The following is a 21,136-nucleotide window of genomic DNA, read 5'->3' as shown; positions in this document are numbered from 1 at the left end:
TCTACTGTAGGCCCCAGTAACCTGGGCAAGTACAGACAGACTCCTTTTATCAACCAAAGAATGTCTCAGGCCTACAGGGACACTGGGGCTAGTGTCACAATGGTGACACCTGCCTTTGTGGACCCTGGACAGATCATACTAGGTGAGAATTACCTAGTGACCAACACTAGCAATTCCACTACCTCCCATAGTGTGGCTATTGTTAACTTCTCCTGGGGAGGGGTAACTGGCCTCAAGAAAGTTGTTGTTAGTTCAGACCTTCCTGTAGAGTGTTTACTGGGCAATGATCTTGAAACTTCAGTTTGGTCTGAAGTGGAGTATAGGACCCATGCAGAAATGCTGGGGATAGATGCACATGTCCTTGCTGTGACCAGGTCACAGGCCAAAAAGTGCACCACTGAACAAGTGCTGGATCCTGAAACTATGGACCAGTCACAACCCAAGAGAAAGAGCAGTAGGGTTAAGGCTGTGCCTTCCCCCCTGCCTCAGGTGGTGGATCAGCCCTCCCAGGAGGATGATTCTGAGAGCCCTGAAGGAACTGTCCTAGAAGAACTTGAACCTGATCAGGTTGAGTTTCTTGGGACAGGGGGACCTTCAAGGGCAGATCTGAGGCAGGCTCAATTAGACTGCCCCTCTCTTGAACCCCTCAGACAGCTGGCTGCTGCTGAGGCTGCAGGGAATGCTCAAGGTACCCATAGAGTGTATTGGGATGAAGGGCTACTGTACTCAGAGGCTAGAGACCCCAAGCCTGGTGCATCCAGGAGGTTGGTCATACCACTGAAGTTCAGAGGCTTCCTTCTTACCTTGGCCCATGATATTCCCCTTGCAGGACATTTAGGCCAGAACAAGACTTGGAACAGGCTTGTCCCTCACTTTCACTGGCCCCATATGTCAGAAGATACTAAGGAGTTTTGTCGCTCCTGTGTCACCTGCCAAGCCAGTGGCAAATCAGGTGGCACCACAAAGGCCCCCCTCATACCACTACCTGTGGTGGGGTTTCCCTTTGAAATAGTGGGCATAGATATTGTAGGACCAATGGACCCACAAAAAGCATCAGGGCACAGATTTATACTGGTGATAGTGGACCATGCCACCAGGTATCCAGAAGCTATTCCCCTGAGGACCACAACAGCTCCTGTTGTGGCAAGGGCCCTGCTTGGAGTATTCTCCAGAGTGGGCTTTCCAAAGGAGGTCATTTCTGACAGAGGTGCCAACTTCATGTCAGGATACTTGACTGCAATGTGGAAGGAGTGTGGTGTGAACTACAAGTTCACCACACCCTATCACCCACAGTGCAATGGGCTTGTTGAGAGATTCAACAAGACCCTAAAGGGAATGATAAAAGGTTTACCAGACAAGCTTAGGCGAAGATGGGACATCCTTTTACCCTGCCTTCTGTTTGCTTACAGAGAGGTCCCACAAAAGGGGGTTGGCTACAGCCCTTTTGAGCTTTTGTTTGGGCATCCTGTAAGAGGACCCCTATGTTTGGTAAAGGAAGGATGGGAGAGACCTCTCAGACAACCCAAACTTGACATAGTGGATTATGTACTTGGTCTCCGCTCCAGGATGGCAGAGTATATGAAGAAGGCTTCTAAAAACCTTGAGGCAAGCCAAGAACTCCCAAAAGCTTGGCATGACCAAAAGGCTGTGCTGACTGTTTACCAGCCAGGGCAGAAAGTGTGGGTGTTGGAGCCAGTGGCCCCAGCAGCACTCCAAGACAAATGGTCTGGACCCCACACTATTGTTGAGAAAAAGGGAGAAGTCACCTACTTGGTGGACCTTGGGACTCCCAGAAGCCCCCACAGGGTGCTTCATGTCAACAGATTGCAGGCATATGTTGTCAGGGCAGACATGGGCTTACTCATGGCTACAGATGAGGGGCAGGAGGAAAAGAGTGACCCTCTCCCAGACCTGTTGACTCAGAACCCTGATGATGGCTCAGTTGATGGTGTGGTCTTTTCTGACAGCCTCACTGTCCATCAGCAACAGGACTGCAGACAGGTTCTGCAATCCTACAGACATATGTTCTCTCTGACCCCAAGTCAGACAAACTGGTGCACCCATGAGGTGGACACTGGTGACAGTCTGCCTGTGAAGAGTAAAATCTACAGGCAACCTGACCATGTCAGGGACTGCATAAAAGTTGAGGTACAAAAGATGGTGGAGCTGGGAGTCATTGAACCTTCAGAGAGCCCTTGGGCTAGTCCTGTAGTTCTTGTGCCAAAACCTCACACCCAAGATGGTAAGAGAGAGATGAGGTTTTGCGTGGATTACAGAGGTCTCAATGCTGTTACTAGGACAGATGCCCACCCAATACCTAGGGCAGATGAGCTCATTGACAGACTGGCAGCTGCTAAGTTTTTGAGCACATTTGACCTGACAGCAGGCTACTTGCAGATCAGTCTAGCTGAGAATGCAAAGGCCAAAACTGCTTTCTCGACCCCAGGAGGACATTATCAATTTGTGGTAATGCCCTTTGGTTTGAAGAATGCACCTGCCACTTTCCAAAGGTTGGTGAATCAAGTCCTTACTGGGTTGGATGATTATTGTGCAGCTTATCTTGATGATATTGCTGTCTTTAGCTCCACCTGGGAGGATCACCTGGTCCACCTGAGGAATGTTTTGGAGGCCCTGCAAAAGGCAGGCCTCACTATCAAGGCCACTAAGTGCCAGATAGGGCAGAGCAAGGTTGTATACCTGGGCCACCTAGTTGGTGGGGGTCAGGTTCAACCACTGGAGAGCAAGATCCAGACCATAAAGGACTGGACTCCTCCAACTACCCAGACTCAGGTCAGAGCTTTCTTGGGCCTGACTGGGTACTACAGAAAGTTTGTTAAGAACTATGGGTCCATTGTGACACCACTTAATGACTTGACCTCCAAGAAGATGCCAAAGAAAGTTCAGTGGACAGTAAGCTGTCAAAAAGCACTTGATGACCTGAAGCAGGCCATGTGCAGTGCACCTATTCTGAAAAGTCCAGACTACTCCAAAGAGTTCATTGTCCAGACAGATGCTTCTGAGTTAGGTGTGGGTGCTGTTCTTTCACAACTGAATGTAGATGGTCAAGACCAGCCCATTGCTTTTATAAGTAGAAGGCTGACCCCTAGAGAGAAACGTTGGTCAGCTATTGAGAGGGAGGCCTTTGCTGTGGTTTGGGCCCTGAAGAAGCTGAGGCCATTCTTGTTTGGCACTCACTTCAAAATTCAGACAGACCATAAGCCCCTCTTGTGGCTAAATCAGATGAAGGGTGAAAATCCCAAACTTCTTAGGTGGTCCATTTCCCTACAGGGGATGGACTTCACAGTGGAACATAGACCTGGGACTGACCATGCCAATGCAGATGTATTTTCCCTTGTCGAAGCACACGCAAATTAACCATCAACGTCTCCTGTTACAGTAACAAAACTAGATACACATTAATGTGGGCTTCTCTTCTTCCTTTTATTTTCATTTGAATCTTCAAACTTCTTTATTCATTAACATTCTTCCACTCCCAACGCGTTTCGTCGATAGGGATTAACCCATGCGACTTCCTCAGGGCTGGAAGCAATAAATATTATACATTGGAGTATAGAAACCCACTTGTTTCATACCCAATAGCCCACATTACTTCCATGTGCAAAGGAAAAAACATGCTGTGTGACTTCACACTATTATTATAATATCATATTTGCATATACTTGATATATTAAACAAATTGACCCATTGATTGGATATCCACTCCAAATAGTCCTCCACCATTGTAACAGTGAACACTTAGCACTTTCGTGATGGAACCATTCTCCCAACAGTGAACCACACCATATATTCATGCCTCTAAATAAATCTAATCAGTACCTTAATCTTGTGTAACTGTCTCCTATGTTCCAAAAATCACAAAAAACACCTTGTAAAAAACACTGCGGAGCACAAGAGGCAAGAATGGCGAGGATAAACACAGCCTCTTAATAATATACACATACCTTCGTGCACTTTAACAGCATCATCAGCCGTAACTCCTTCTTAATATTCTCATTCAGTCATCTACAGTTGCCTAAAATGTAAATTATGCTCTAAATAAAACTGCACTAAAAGATACTGTATAATTCAGGCCTAAAGCCTACAAAAAACGACTAAAGTGTAGTCTCACCTGCTTAATATTGACCTCTGTTCGTGACCATTAACGAATTTAATTTCGAAGCATTAATCAATTTGTCCAAACAAGTCTCTGAAGTACGGAGACCTAAAATGATAATAAAACTCTTAGTGACATTCCTAATTATTAACGTTACCCCATGCCACTCCCAGATAACATAACATAGAGCTCTCATAGTACTTACTATCCGCAATAACAAGGTCCCCGGATACAGGAACACTCCTCGCGTCTGCTAGCGTCGCGTTTCCTACTCCCTGTTTATCCACGCCAACAAAATAAACGAGGTGACTCCTCTCCCCGTATTTTCACAAGCGCCATTTTGGATAGGTTTCAACAGTGATAAGTGAAACCAGACGAACAGAATAAACGAGGTGACTCCTCTCCCCGTGATTTCACAAGCGCCATTTTGGATAGGTTTCAACAGAGATAAGTGAAACCAGGCGAACGGCAAACTGTATCTAATTATGTGTATCCTTTTAAGTACCGGATACACAAATACCTCACGTTTATAATCGTGGCCATTACTATTCTTTGTTTAACCCCGCCATACCAAAAATTAAATAACTACACTCACCAAATTCACAAAGCGCCATTATGGTTAGGTCTAAAACAGTAATACCTGACATCAAAACGGCAACCTTATCTCGATTCAAGAATCAGTAATTCTTATCGTTCAAGCAACAATTAGATATACATGGGGTGTTTCTTACCCACAAGGGAATACAACCCAAATTACTTCTTCCAGCAGTCACATGTTGTGTGAAAACTCACCATTCCTCAACTAGTTAGATAAACCATGTGCATCTTTCTTCACTATATCCATTTTGCTGTTTGCTCATTCAGTATATCATGAACATATGTACCCCTGTAGATCTTACTAGGAACTACAGTACACCTACAGCTAGAAAATAACTACATATGCGAGGAAAGCTCGCAACCTCAATAAACCGACACTGAATCTGCTTTTCTTAATTTTTTCTTTACAACATCCTGACACATCCATTAATCACTCATTCGCCTAGGAAATATTGTAACTCACGGTCATAATTAAGACCATCTTCCACGGCCCTCAAGCGCATGATCCATCTTGCCTCATGCCTCCGCAGTGCGAGTTCTCTATTCCCTCCACGTGCTTCCATCTTAACATGCTCAATACCACAAAATTGGAATGATTTATGTAAACCTTGCGATGTACAATTCTGTATGTGTTCAGCAATAGGATATCTTTGATCATTGTTCTTTACAGCTCTCCAATGTTCAGCGATTCTGTCTTTAAGAGCCCTTATTGTGCTTCCCACATATATTTTCTTACACATACAGTTAATTACATATACAACAAATTTGGTGCTGCAATTAATGTTAGTCACAATATCATATACTTGTTTACCATTGTACTGAAATTGTTTTGTTTTATCTTTCGCATGTTTACACATCCCACAATGGCCACATTTAATAAAACCCTTACTCATTTGGGTAAGCCATTGTTCCTTCTCAGCCTCTCTTGGGTAGCTTGGACTCAGAATTGTACCCAAAGTTCTCCCTCTTCTATATGTAATTTGTGGTTTGTCTGACAGAAATTCCCGTAGGGTCTTATCCGCCTTCAGGATATGCCAGTGCTTATACATACTCCTATAGAGACCATAAGCCCCTCTTGTGGCTAAATCAGATGAAGGGTGAAAATCCCAAACTTCTTAGGTGGTCCATTTCCCTACAGGGGATGGACTTCACAGTGGAACATAGACCTGGGACTGACCATGCCAATGCAGATGGACTCTCCAGATATTTCCACTTAGAACATGAAGACTCAACTGGTCAAGGTTAGTTTAATGTCCCTAAGTTTGGGGGGGGTTGTGTAGGAGAGTAGGGTCTGCTTTCTATGTTCACCCCCACTTTTTGCTTTTGCTTTACTGGTTTTCGACTTAGATGTGGCTGTGGGCCTGCTAATCAGACCCACAGCACTGCTGTTCTGTCTCTAAATTGATACTATGTACTTTAGGTGCATAACCCATTGGAATAGGATCACCATATTGGCCCCTGTACAGTGTACCCTAGGTACCCAGGGCATAGGTGTACCCTAGGCCTACCAGGGGCTGCAGCATGTATTATGCCACCCCTGGCCTGGCCTTCCATTATGACACAACTGGCTGATCACTCAGCTGGGGCAAGGTCATGTAATCACCCCTTGCTTAGGTGTAGTATTCCTATACCTAACTTACATATAGACACATGTGTACCTATCAGCCACTCCTATGGCAGGCCTTAACAATCCTGGAGGCAGAGTGCTTGGTAACATGTGAGATGGTGCTCTAGCATGAGCTGAGCCTGTCTGCAGCTTTCGGAACCATGTCCTTATAGCTGTTCTATGATATAGCCTACCATATACTCTTAAAGTGCCTTATAATCTTAAACGGTTATGGTAACTATGGTTTGGCTTTATCAAAACATGTCGTGTAAGGTGTCTAACACTTTGGAATAATACCCCCATCCCATTTCTGGGGATGAGGATATTATCCCTCCCTTCTAGAGGGAGAAGACATGTTGTAACCTACTTACCCGGTTAAAGTTAACCAGAGCCCCAGCATCACAAAATGGATGCTGCTGCCACAGACACGAGTCTGACCTCCTGCTGCTGGGAGTGATCCCGGCAAGGGAGGCTTGGACAATAGGTTTCCTGCCTTGGGAGGTGCGAGCACCACCCCAGACAGGCCTTAGTGTATTGGGGCAGGGAGGGATGAATAGAATGAGACATGCCTGGGGCACACAAGGTGTCCCGTGCATAGTCCAGTTCAAACCGGTGCTGGGGCACTCCAGCCCCAGTCCTGGAACAAAACTGGACATAGGGAAGGGGGTGTAACCACCCCCCTCCCAGGTCCCACCCATAAGGCGTGACCTAGCAGGTATCCCAGCCCCCCAGATTAGTAGAAGAGTGGGAGTTGGGCCTCAAGACTTTAGATTATCCTGAACCTGCAACTTGAACAGAAACTCTGGACCTTCAACATTCGACGAAAGAAAAAGACTGAAGAATCTCCCTTGTGGCCAAGGAGTGGCTACCCTGTGCAAATAGGCACCATCAAGAGACTACCCTTTGCTTTGCTAAAGTTCTACGAGGGACCGACTGCAGAGCCCGACCAGAGCCTTGACTTCCAGACTTCTCCGACCCTGATCCACATCCACAGCCGTGCTGAGATCCGTGGAGGCGACGAGAGACGTGGGACCGGCTACCTGGGAAAAGTGGCTAGTATCTTCAAGCGCAGCTTCTGAGGCACCCTCGAAGTTGTGCACCGGGGATTGAGAAGCCCTAACCCCAAGCACCATCTGCACCGAAGATCAGCCCCCCACACTCCACGAGTCCTGCGTGGGGCCCTTCTGCATTTTCCTGCTTGCTGCGTCTGTCCGGTTGCTTGCTCGCTGGATAGTGGCCTTTAAGACGACGCACCCTGAAATCTTCAGCGCTGGTTTGGCTCCTCCAGACTGGCTCCCGCTTCTCTGCCAAGGAGAAGCACCCCAGACCTTCCTGGTCTGCACCAGAAGCAAGTCCTCCGTTCTTCGTGGGTTCCGCTTGCCAAGGCTTGGTGAGTCCTAGTCCAACTTCGATGCCGCCGACAGCAAGAGCCTTCGTGGGACAGCTCGCCTCCTGGTCCTGGTCGTCCTCGACATTTCCTGGTCCTCGAGGCTGCAGCGACAAGCTTCACCTTCACCTGCAATCTTCACGACATCGCCTGGTTCCTTCCTGGTTCCACGTGGTCACTGGCTAGTGACCTTGACTCTGTCCCTTCTGCTTGCAGGTCTCCTCTCCTCTTGATCCCAGCCTTGGGATCCACCGGACACTCTGCACTGACTGCCTGTCAGCAACTTTCCTTCAGGCATCCATAGAAGTCCACGACGAAACCCGACGCAAGTTCACACCTATGCACCCGCAGCCTGTGGGCTAGGTAACTTGGGTACTTCGGTGCTCACAAGGGTAGTGACTATCCTAGGGTCTAGTTTCCGAGTCTCGACTTTCTAGCTATACCAGAAGTGTCCTAAAACTGCTTATTTCTAACTGCTAGTGATTCTATTGACTTTTACGCATTACGCGTGAGTGTTTCCACTCTGCAACCGAATCCCATGGGCCTCCCACTTCCTACCTGTTGCTAGTGTAGTGTAGCCCCAGCGATTCCCTAGGCCTAGGCCTATCCTATTTCCGTGACAGGTGTCCTTATACCACTTACTTAGTATATGGTTTGCGTGGCCCCTAGGGCCTAACTGTATTACTTACCTGTGTGACTTAATGTATGCATAAATAAGACTGTGTTGTACTTACCTCTAATCTCATAAAGAGTGCTGAGGGTTTGACTAGAATAAATACACTTTATTTTATATATATATCTGTTGTGGTGTCCTTTCATTTGGTATTCAAGGGATTATATATGGTATCACAGCTGGCTTCACATGCCATTCAGAGTTTAGCCTAAGACTGCTCTTGTCCATGCTACCACTAGGATAGCTGGTCTATAAGGTTGACTTTACAACCAATCACCATAAGGGTATTTGGACTGATATAAGGTGTACACTAGAACTAGTGACATCATACATCCGGCCAACTTCTCACATTGGTGAGCAGCGGTTGGGATCTGAGCTTGCTGTTGTAATACCATTGTAATCTTGAGATACTAAATTGAAAGATCACACAGATATTGTTTAGGTAAATATAACATAGATTATAATACTTAAGTCCTACTGGACTTAGTGGTTGTAGGTTGAAGGGAGTAACACACCCTGACTACAACTACTAGAGAGGTTTAGTAGATACAACTAGTGTAGGTAGGTGCACACACCACACCCTCACTAGAATCATGTCCCTGAATGGAGATCACACTGATGCTCCCTCAGGAGAGGAGAATCCTAGACAGGTTCCCTCTAGATATGATGCATTCACTTTCCAGGAGATGAGACAACTGTGTACCTCCAGGAGATTAAAACAGGGTTCCAACCCTACCCTTAGACAGCTAGTGGAGCTTCTGGAGGACTATGATGCTGAAAGAGCTGCCAAGTATGGTGCCATAGCTGTAGATAAGGGTCTACCCACCACAGAGGAGTCAGATGGGGCTTCAGATGAAGAGGTAGACAGCCAGGGCCAAGTAGGAAGACTTAGCCAGGCTAACCTAAGCTTACATGGGAGTTTGCATGGGGTCCCCCCATACAGACCCCCAAGTGGGCTTAACCAGAGAAGCAGGAGGGACAGATCCCCTTCAAGGGAATCCATCCACTCCCATGTCTCTAGCATCTCTAGTGTTTCCTCTCACAGGGGAATGACTTCCCCTGAGAGAAAGGAGCATGAAGCCAGAATGAGGGAAGCTAATCTGAGGATTCAGAGGGAAGAACTTGCCCTTGCCAAAGAGAAGCTTGCTCTGGCTAGAGAGCAAAAGTTAAGTGGGTCAGAACCCACTGGTGGCAGCAATATCCCTAAGGATAGAGACAGGCACTATGATAAAAGAAACCTGAGCAAGATTGTCCCTCCCTACAAGTGTGGGGATGACATCCACAAATGGATAACTGCTTTGGAGAGAGCTTGCAAAGTACAGCAGGTACCCCAAAGTCAGTGGGCAGCTATCTTGTGGCTCTCCTTCTCTGAGAAAGGCAGAGACAAGCTCCTCACAGTTAGTGATGAGGATGCAGATAATTACACTGTCCTGAAGAGTGCTCTAATTGATGGGTTTGGCCTAACCACTGAACAATACAGGTTGTTGTTCAGGGATACCCAGAAGACACAGACTCAGGACTGGACTGACTTTGTAGATTGTGCCACTAAGGCTCTGGAAGGCTGTCTAGTGGGAAGTAAGGTTAAGGACTATACAGGATTGTATAATTTGATCATGAGAGAGCAAATCCTTAACAACTGTCAAAACCAGCTACTGCATCAACACCTGATTGATTCTGATCTGACTTCTCCCCAAGAATTGGGAAAGAAGGCAGATAGATGGGTCAGGACTAGAGTTAAGCAGAAAAACCAGAACCAGGGCGGTGATCAGAAAAAGGCAGACCAGAAGGGTAATGATCAGAAACAAAAAGACCAGAAGTCTTCACCAGGCCCCCAAAAGGCTCAGGGGGAGGGTGGTCCCAAAAAGGATAAAAAGAAAGATGGCCAAAAGAAACCATGGTGCAACTATTGTAAGTCCAACTCACATTGGTTTAGTGAGTGCACCAAAAAGGATAAGCCCCCAGCCACCATTGCCCCTAAGGCAACTGTACCCCCTAGTCCAGCTGTAAGTGGTGGTTCCCAGCAAAAGGGTGTAGTAGGGTTAACCATGGGAACTGAGGAGGATTCTGGCCTAGTCAGAATACCTACTCAGGCTGTTCTGATCTGTGATGGGGACTTAGCTTTGTCCTCTACTGTAGGCCCCTGTAACCTGGGCAAGTACAGACAGACTCCTTTTATCAACCAAAGAATGTCTCAGGCCTACAGGGACACTGGGCTAGTGTCACAATGGTGACACCTGCCTTTGTGGACCCTGGACAGATCATACTAGGTGAGAATTACCTAGTGACCAACGCTAGCAATTTCACTACCTCCCATAGTGTGGCTATTGTTAACTTCTCCTGGGGAGGGGTAACTGGCCTCAAGAAAGTTGTTGTTAGTTCAGACCTTCCTGTAGAGTGTTTACTGGGCAATGATCTTGAAACTTCAGTTTGGTCTGAAGTGGAGTATAGGACCCATGCAGAAATGCTGGGGATAGATGCACATGTCCTTGCTGTGACCAGGTCACAGGCCAAAAAGTGCACCACTGAACAAGTGCTGGATCCTGAAACTATGGACCAGTCACAACCCAAGAGAAAGAGCAGTAGGGTTAAGGCTGTGCCTTCCCCCCTGCCTCAGGTGGTGGATCAGCCCTCCCAGGAGGATGATTCTGAGAGCCCTGAAGGAACTGTCCTAGAAGAACGTGAACCTGATCAGGTTGAGTTTCTTGGGACAGGGGGACCTTCAAGGGCAGATCTGAGGCAGGCTCAATTAGACTGCCCCTCTCTTGAACCCCTCAGACAGCTGGCTGCTGCTGAGGCTGCAGGGAATGCTCAAGGTACCCATAGAGTGTATTGGGATGAAGGGCTACTGTACTCAGAGGCTAGAGACCCCAAGCCTGGTGCATCCAGGAGGTTGGTCATACCACTGAAGTTCAGAGGCTTCCTTCTTACCTTGGCCCATGATATTCCCCTTGCAGGACATTTAGGCCAGAACAAGACTTGGAACAGGCTTGTCCCTCACTTTCACTGGCCCCATATGTCAGAAGATACTAAGGAGTTTTGTCGCTCCTGTGTCACCTGCCAAGCCAGTGGCAAATCAGGTGGCACCACAAAGGCCCCCCTCATACCACTACCTGTGGTGGGGGTTCCCTTTGAAATAGTGGGCATAGATATTGTAGGACCAATGGACCCACAAACAGCATCTGGGCACAGATTTATACTGGTGATAGTGGACCATGCCACCAGGTATCCAGAAGCTATTCCCCTGAGGACCTCAACAGCTCCTGTTGTGGCAAGGGCCCTGCTTGGAGTATTCTCCAGAGTGGGCTTTCCAAAGGAGGTCATTTCTGACAGAGGTGCCAACTTCATGTCAGGATACTTGACTGCAATGTGGAAGGAGTGTGGTGTGAACTACAAGTTCACCACACCCTATCACCCACAGTGCAATGGGCTTGTTGAGAGATTCAACAAGACCCTAAAGGGAATGATAAAAGGTTTACCAGACAAGCTTAGGCGAAGATGGGACATCCTTTTACCCTGCCTTCTGTTTGCTTACAGAGAGGTCCCACAAAAGGGGGTTGGCTACAGCCCTTTTGAGCTTTTGTTTGGGCATCCTGTAAGAGGACCCCTATGTTTGGTAAAGGAAGGATGGGAGAGACCTCTCAGACAACCCAAACTTGACATAGTGGATTATGTACTTGGTCTCCGCTCCAGGATGGCAGAGTATATGAAGAAGGCTTCTAAAAACCTTGAGGCAAGCCAAGAACTCCCAAAAGCTTGGCATGACCAAAAGGCTGTGCTGACTGTTTACCAGCCAGGGCAGAAAGTGTGGGTGTTGGAGCCAGTGGCCCCAGCAGCACTCCAAGACAAATGGTCTGGACCCCATACTATTGTTGAGAAAAAGGGAGAAGTCACCTACTTGGTGGACCTTGGGACTCCCAGAAGCCCCCCCAGGGTGCTTCATGTCAACAGATTGAAGGCATATGTTGACAGGGCAGACATGGGCTTACTCATGGCTACAGATGAGGGGCAGGAGAAAAAGAGTGACCCTCTCCCAGACCTGTTGACTCAGAACCCTGATGATGGCTCAGTTGATGGTGTGGTCTTTTCTGACAGCCTCACTGTCCATCAGCAACAGGACTGCAGACAGGTTCTGCAATCCTACAGACATATGTTCTCTCTGACCCCAAGTCAGACAAACTGGTGCACACATGAGGTGGACACTGGTGACAGTCTGCCTGTGAAGAGTAAAATCTACAGGCAACCTGACCATGTCAGGGACTGCATAAAAGTTGAGGTACAAAAGATGGTGGAGCTGGGAGTCATTGAACCTTCAGAGAGCCCTTGGGCTAGTCCTGTAGTTCTTGTGCCAAAACCTCACACCCAAGATGGTAAGAGAGAGATGAGGTTTTGCGTGGATTACAGAGGTCTCAATGCTGTTACTAGGACAGATGCCCACCCAATACCTAGGGCAGATGAGCTCATTGACAGACTGGCAGCTGCTAAGTTTTTGAGCACATTTGACCTGACAGCAGGCTACTTGCAGATCAGACTAGCTGAGAATGCAAAGGCCAAAACTGCTTTCTCGACCCCAGGAGGACATTATCAATTTGTGGTAATGCCCTTTGGTTTGAAGAATGCACCTGCCACTTTCCAAAGGTTGGTGAATCAAGTCCTTACTGGGTTGGATGATTATTGTGCAGCTTATCTTGATGCTATTGCTGTCTTTAGCTCCACCTGGGAGGATCACCTGGTCCACCTGAGGAATGTTTTGGAGGCCCTGCAAAAGGCAGGCCTCACTATCAAGGCCACTAAGTGCCAGATAGGGCAGAGCAAGGTTGTATACCTGGGCCACCTAGTTGGTGGGGGTCAGGTTCAACCACTGGAGAGCAAGATCCAGACCATAAAGGACTGGACTCCTTCAACTACCCAGACTCAGGTCAGAGCTTTCTTGGGCCTGACTGGGTACTACAGAAAGTTTGTTAAGAACTATGGGTCCATTGTGACACCACTTAATGACTTGACCTCCAAGAAGATGCCAAAGAAAGTTCAGTGGACAGTAAGCTGTCAAAAAGCATTTGATGACCTGAAGCAGGCCATGTGCAGTGCACCTATTCTGAAAAGTCCAGACTACTCCAAAGAGTTCATTGTCCAGACAGATGCTTCTGAGTTAGGTGTGGGTGCTGTTCTTTCACAACTGAATGTAGATGGTCAAGACCAGCCCATTGCTTTTATAAGTAGAAGGCTGACCCCTAGAGAGAAACGTTGGTCAGCTATTGAGAGGGAGGCCTTTGCTGTGGTTTGCGCCCTGAAGAAGCTGAGGCCATTCTTGTTTGGCACTCACTTCAAAATTCAGACAGACCATAAGCCCCTCTTGTGGCTAAATCAGATGAAGGGTGAAAATCCCAAACTTCTTAGGTGGTCCATTTCCCTACAGGGGATGGACTTCACAGTGGAACATAGACCTGGGACTGACCATGCCAATGCAGATGGACTCTCCAGATATTTCCACTCAGAACATGAAGACTCAACTGGTCAAGGTTAGTTTAATGTCCCTAAGTTTGGGGGGGGTTGTGTAGGAGAGTAGGGTCTGCTTTCTATGTTCACCCCCACTTTTTGCTTTTGCTTTACTGGTTTTCGACTTAGATGTGGCTGTGGGCCTGCTAATCAGACCCGCAGCCCTGCTGTTCTGTCTCTAAATTGATACTATGTACTTTAGGTGCATAACCCATTGGAATAGGATCACCATATTGGCCCCTGTACAGTGTACCCTAGGTACCCAGGGCATAGGTGTACCCTAGGCCTACCAGGGGCTGCAGCATGTATTATGCCACCCCTGGCCTGGCCTTCCATTATGACACAACTGGCTGATCACTCAGCTGGGGCAAGGTCATGTAATCACCCCTTGCTTAGGTGTAGTATTCCTATACCTAACTTACATATAGACACATGTGTACCTATCAGCCACTCCTATGGCAGGCCTTAACAATCCTGGAGGCAGAGTGCTTGGTAACATGTGAGATGGTGCTCTAGCATGAGCTGAGCCTGTCTGCAGCTTTCGGAACCATGTCCTTATAGCTGTTCTGTGATATAGCCTACCATATACTCTTAAAGTGCCTTATAATCTTAAACGGTTATGGTAACTATGGTTTGGCTTTATCAAAACATGTCGTGTAAGGTGTCTAACACTTTGGAATAATACCCCCATCCCATTTCTGGGGATGAGGATATTATCCCTCCCTTCTAGAGGGAGAAGACATGTTGTAACCTACTTACCCGGTTAAAGTTAACCAGAGCCCCAGCATCACAAAATGGATGCTGCTGCCACAGACACGAGTCTGACCTCCTGCTGCTGGAAGTGATCCCGGCAAGGGAGGCTTGGACAATAGGTTTCCTGCCTTGGGAGGTGCGAGCACCACCCCAGACAGGCCTTAGTGTATTGGGGCAGGGAGGGATGAATAGAATGAGACATGCCTGGGGCACACAAGGTGTCCCGTGCATAGTCCAGTTCAAACCGGTGCTGGGGCACTCCAGCCCCAGTCCTGGCGCGAAACTGGACAAAGGGAAGGGGGTGTAACCACCCCCCTCCCAGGTCCCACCCATAAGGCGTGACCTAGCAGGTATCCCAGCCCCCCAGATTAGTATAAGAGTGGGAGTTGGGCCTCAAGACTTTAGATTATCCTGAACCTGCAACTTGAACAGAAACTCTGGACCTTCGACATTCGACGAAAGAAGAAGACTGAAGAATCTCCCTTGTGGCCAAGGAGTGGCTACCCTGTGCAAACAGGCACCATCAAGAGACTACCCTTTGCTTTGCTAAAGTTCTACGAGGGACCGACTGCAGAGCCCGACCAGAGCCTTGACTTCCAGACTTCGCCGACCCTGATCCACATCCACAGCCGTGCTGAGATCCGTGGAGGCGACGAGAGACGTGGGACCGGCTACCTGGGAAAAGTGGCTAGTATCTTCAAGCGCAGCTTCTGAGGCACCCTCGAAGTTGTGCACCGGGGATTGAGAAGCCCCAACCCCAAGCACCATCTGCACCGAAGATCAGCCCCCCACACTCCACGAGTCCTGCGTGGGGCCCTTCTGCATTTTCCTGCTTGCCGCGTCTGTCCGTTTGCTTGCCCGCTGGCTAGTGGCCTTTGAGACGACGCACCCTGAAATCTTCAGCGCTGGTTTGGCTCCTCCAGACTGGCTCCCGCTTCTCTGCCAAGGAGAAGCACCCCAGACCTTCCTGGTCTGCACCAGAAGCAAGTCCTCCGTTCTTCGTGGGTTCCGCTTGCCAAGGCTTGGTGAGTCCTAGTCCAACTTCGACGCCGCCGACAGCAAGAGCCTTCGTGGGACAGCTCGCCTCCTGGTCCTGGTCGTCCTCGACGTTTCCTGGTCCTCGTGGCTGCAGCGACAAGCTTCACCTCCACCTGCAATCTTCACGACATCGCCTGGTTCCTTCCTGGTTCCACGTGGTCACTGGCTAGTGACCTTGACTCTGTCCCTTCTGCTTGCAGGTCTCCTCTCCTCTTGATCCCAGCCTTGGGATCCACCGGACACTCTGCACTGACTGCCTGTCAGCAACTTTCCTTCAGGCATCCATAGAAGTCCACGACGAAACCCGACGCAAGTTCACACCTATGCACCCGCAGCCTGTGGGCTAGGTAACTTGGGTACTTCGGTGCTCACTAGGGTAGTGACTATCCTAGGGTCTAGTTTCCGAGTCTCGACTTTCTAGCTATACCAGAAGTGTCCTAAAACTGCTTATTTCTAACTGCTAGTGATTCTATTGACTTTTACGCATTACGCGTGAGTGTTTCCACTCTTCACCCGAATCCCGTGGGCCTCCCACTTCCTACCTGTTGCTAGTGTAGTGTAGCCCCAGCGATTCCCTAGGCCTAGGCCTATCCTATTTCCGTGACAGTGGTCCTTATACCACTTACTTAGTATATGGTTTGCGTGGCCCCTAGGGCCTAACTGTATTACTTACCTGTGTGACTTAATGTATGCATAAATAAGACTGTGTTGTACTTACCTCTAATCTCATAAAGAGTGCTGAGGGTTTGACTAGAATAAATACACTTTATTTTATATATATATCTGTTGTGGTGTCCTTTCAATTGGTATTCAAGGGATTATATATGGTATCACAGCTGGCTTGACATGCCATTCAGAGTTTAGCCTAAGACTGCTCTTGTCCATGCTACCACTAGGATAGCTGGTCTATAAGGTTGACTTTACACCCAATCACCATAAGGGTATTTGGACTGATATAAGGTGTACACTAGAACTAGTGACATCATACATCAGGCCAACTTCTCACATTGGTGAGCAGCGGTTGGGATCTGAGCTTGCTGTTGTAATACCATTGTAATCTTGAGATACTAAATTGAAAGATCACACAGATATTGTTTAGGTACATATAACATAGATTATAATACTTAAGTCCTACTGGACTTAGTGGTTGTAGGTTGAAGGGAGTAACACACCCTGACTACAACTACTAGAGAGGTTTAGTAGATACAACTAGTGTAGGTAGGTGCACACACCACACCCTCACTAGAATCATGTCCCTGAATGGAGATCACACTGATGCTCCCTCAGGAGAGGAGAATCCTAGACAGGTTCCCTCTAGATATGATGCATTCACTTTACAGGAGATGAGACAACTGTGTACCTCCAGGAGATTAAAACATCTCTGCCTCATTATTCTTGCCTTGGGTCTCTCCTAGCGTTTATCTGCCTTATTATTCATGACTTGGGTCTCTCCTAGCATCTCTCTGTCTCATTATTCTTGACTTGGGTCTCTCCTAGCATCTCTCGGCCTCATTATCCTTGAGTTTGGTCTCTCCTAGCATCTCTCTGCCTCATTATTCTTGACTTGGGTCTCTCTTAGCATCTCTGTGCCTCATTAGCCTTGACTTTGGTCTCTCCTAGCATCTCTGTGCCTCATTAGTCTTGACTGGATCTTTCTCCTGGCATCTCTATGCCTCATTATAATTGACTTGGCTCTCTCCTAGCTTTTCTGTGCCTCATTATCCTTGACTTTGGTCTCTCCTAGCATCTCTCTGACTCATTATTCTTGACTTGGGTATCTCTTTGCATCTCTCTGCCTCATTAGCCTTGAAAGGGTGTCCCTCCTGGCATCTTTCTGCCCCATTATCATTGGCTTGGGTCTCTCCTATCATCTCTCTGCCTCATTATCATTGACTTGTGTCTCTCTTGGAGTCTCTCTGCCTCATTATTCTTTACTTGGGTCACACCTGGTGTCTCTCTGCCTCATTATCCAAGACTTGGGTCTCTCCTACCATGTCTCTGTCTCATTATCATGGACTTGGGTCTCTCCTAGCATCTCTATGCCTCATTATTCTTGACTTGGGTCTCTTCTGGAATCTCTCTGCCTCATTATCCTTACCTTGGTGTCTCTCCTAGCATCTCTCTGGCTCATTATCGTTGCCTTGGTGTCTCTCCTATCATCTCTCTACCTAATTATCATTGCTTTGTTGTCACTCTTTTCATCTCTCTGCCTCATTAACGTTTTGTCTCTACTAGCATATCTCTACCTCATTATCATTGACTGGGTGTCTCTCCTGGCATCTCTCCGTCTCATTATCCTTGACTTGGGTCAATCCTAGCATCTTTCTGCCTCATTATTCTTAACTTGGGTCTCTTCTAGGGGTGCGTGGAAAATTCCGTTCCGCCAGCGTAGAATAAAAAAGCAAGCCACCCCGGCTCACGGGCCCGGTCCTTGCTTCTGAAAGCAGCCAGGCTGGGGAGAGCCTCCCTGGGCCCCGGTGGACCCCTGTCTCCAGCGCCCGGACCCTCGGCTGGCTTGCAGGACGGGGGGCTCCTGCACCCCGGGCCCTGCCGGACGGAGCACGAGCCCCGGGCCCGGTCCCAGCTTCAGATCCCTAGCCAGGCCGGGGAGAGCCTCCCGGGCCCCGGAGGGCACCCTTTCCCCAGCGCACGGACCCTCGGCTGGCTTGCAGGACGGGGGGCTCCCGCACCCTGGGACACTGGGAAGGAGCACAAGCCCCGGGTCCGGGCCCAGCTTCCGAACCCTAGCCAGGCCGGGGAGAGCCTCCCCTGGCCACGGTGGACACCCTTCCCCAGCGCACGGACCCTCGGCTGGCTTACAGGACGGGGGCTCCCGCACCCTGGGACACTGGGATGGGGCACAAGCCCCGGGTCCGGGCTCAGCTTCCGAACCCTAGCCAGGCTGGGGAGAGCCTCCCGGGGACCCGGTGGACACCCTTCCCCAGCGGCTGGACCCTCGGCTGGCTTGCAGGACGGGGGGCTCCCGCACCCTGGGACACTGGGACGGAGCACAAGCCTCGGGTCCGGGCCCAGGTTCAGAACCCTAGCCAGGCTGGGGAGAGCCTCCCCACGGGCCCGGTCCATGCTTCTGAAAGCAGCCAGGCCGGGGAGAGCCTCCCTGGGCCCCGGTGGACCCCTGTCTCCAGCGCCCGGACCCTCGTCTTGCTTGCAGGACGGGGGGCTCCCGCACCCCGGGCCCTGCCGGACGGAGCACGAGCCCCGGGCCCGGTCCCAGCTTCAGACCCCTAGCCAGGCCCTTCCCCAGCGCACGGACCCTCAGCTGGCTTGCAGGACAGGGGGCTCCCGCATCCCGGGACGGAGCCGCACCCTGGGACGGAGCTCCAGCACCGGGCCCAGCTTCCGAACCCTAGCCAGGCCGCGAAGAGCCTCCCCGGGCCCCGGTGGACCCCCTTCTCCAGCGCCCGTACTTTCGGCTGGCTTGCAGGACCGGGGGGCTCCCGCACTCTGGGACGGAGCCGCACCCGGGGACGGAGCTCCAGCACCGGGCCCAGCTTCCGGACCCTAGCCAGGCCGGGGAGAGCCTCCCCGGGCCCCGGTGGACACCCGTCCCCAGCGCACGGACCCTCAGCTGGCTTGCGGGACAGGGGGCTCCCGCACCCCGGGACGGAGCCGCACCCTGGGACGGAGCTCCAGCACCGGGCCCAGCTTCCGAAACCTAGCCAGGCCGGGGAGAGCCTCCCCGGGCCCCGGTGGACACCCGTCCCCAGCGCCCGCACCCTCGGCTGGCTTGCGGGACGGGGGGGGGCTCCCACACTCTGGGACGGAGCCACACCCGGGGACGGAGCTCCAGCACCGGGCCCGGGCCCAGCTTCCGGACCCCAGCCAGGCCGGGGAGAGCCTCCCCGGGCCCCCGGTGGACCCCCTGTCCCCAGCACCCGGACCCTCGGCTGGAACCAAGGAGGGTTAAGCCCAGGCCACGTCCTCTCCCCGACGGCCTGCCCGGGGAGCCCATTTTTATCGACTATTAAGCCCCCACGCAGTGGGGGCTTACAGAACTCTGGGGAAGGACAAAAGTTGGAGTTAGCCCGGCCGGCCAGTAGGCCGGCCATCTGGTCACCCGGCCCGCAGGGCCATCTGGTCGCCCGGCCCGCAGGGCCATCTGGTCGTGCAGCCAGGTGACCAGATGGCCAGGGACCACCCAGCCCCCCAGGTGGCCTGGGAGGGTGCCGTGCCCACTCGCCCTTGCAGTCCGGCGAGGGTGGCCAGGCACTCCGAGGCAGCCGCTCGGGAGGGCTCCTTCCCCGTGCTGCTCCCTGCGCGGGAGCGGCGGGAAGGGGAGGTCAGGCCATCTGGTCACCCTGCCGAGCAGCGAGGGACTGTGGCCCCCATCCCCGCGCCCCGGTGGGGCAGGGACGGGAGGGGGAAGCCCCCGTGCCGGAAGGCACGTGGTGGAGGCAGCCTCCCGCAGGCCCGCGTTACCCCCTTCCGCGTCCCTTCCCGCCGACCCGGCGGCAGAGGGACCCACCCCTGGGTGTGGTGGAGGAGGGCGTCCGCGGGCACCCACGCACGGAGAGAGACAAAAGCTTGGCTCAGAGGATGACTTTCAATAGATCGCAGCGAGGTAGCTGCTCTGCTACTTACGAAACCCTGACCCAGAATCAGGTCATCTATGAATGATTTAGCACCGGGTGCCCCACGAACATGCGGTGCACTAAGGGCGATGGAGGCGGCCCCCTTCCGTCCGCGCTCCGGTCCCCAAGCGAGCGGCTCTACGCACCGGCCCCCCAAGACAGGCCGGCTATCCCAAGCCAACCGAGGCTCCACGGCACTGCGGTATCGTTACGGTTTAGGGGGGATTCTGACTTAGAGGCGTTCAGTCATAATCCCACAGATGGTAGCTTCGCCCCATTGGCTCCTCAGCCAAGCACATACACCAAATGTCTGAACCTGCGGTTCCTCTCGTACTGAGCAGGATTACTATTGCAACAACACATCATCAGTAGGGTAAAACGGTACTTGTTGGCTATCGGTCTCGCGCCCGTATTTAGCCTTAGATGGAGTTTGCCACCCGCTTTGGGCTGCATTCCCAAGCAACCCGACTCCGAGAAGACCCGATCCCGGCGCGCCGGGGGCCGCTACCGGCCTAACACCGTCCACGGGGTGAGCCTCGATCAGAAGGACTTGGGCCCCCTGAGCGACGCCGGGGAGTCGGTCTTCTGTACGCCACATTTCCCGCGCCCGCCGCTGGGTCGGGGGATTCGGCGCTGGGCTCTTCCCTCTTCACTCGCCGTTACTGGGGGAATCCTGGTTAGTTTATTTTCCTCCGCTTAGTAATATGCTTAAATTCAGCGGGTCGCCACGTCTGATCTGAGGTCGTAGTCGGAAAGAAAACGCCGGAGCGTTCGGGGGGAGCCGGGGAAGGCCGGGCACCCCTGCCGGAGCAGGGGGCCTGGCGTACCCGGCAGCACGCGCCCTCTTTCCCCGGATCTCGTCTGGAGGGGTTTTGCCCTCGCC

Source organism: Triturus cristatus, chromosome 1_1, assembly GCF_964204655.1.
Source record: "Triturus cristatus chromosome 1_1, aTriCri1.1, whole genome shotgun sequence".
Taxonomy (NCBI): domain Eukaryota; kingdom Metazoa; phylum Chordata; class Amphibia; order Caudata; family Salamandridae; genus Triturus; species Triturus cristatus.
This window is presented reverse-complemented; position numbering follows the sequence as displayed.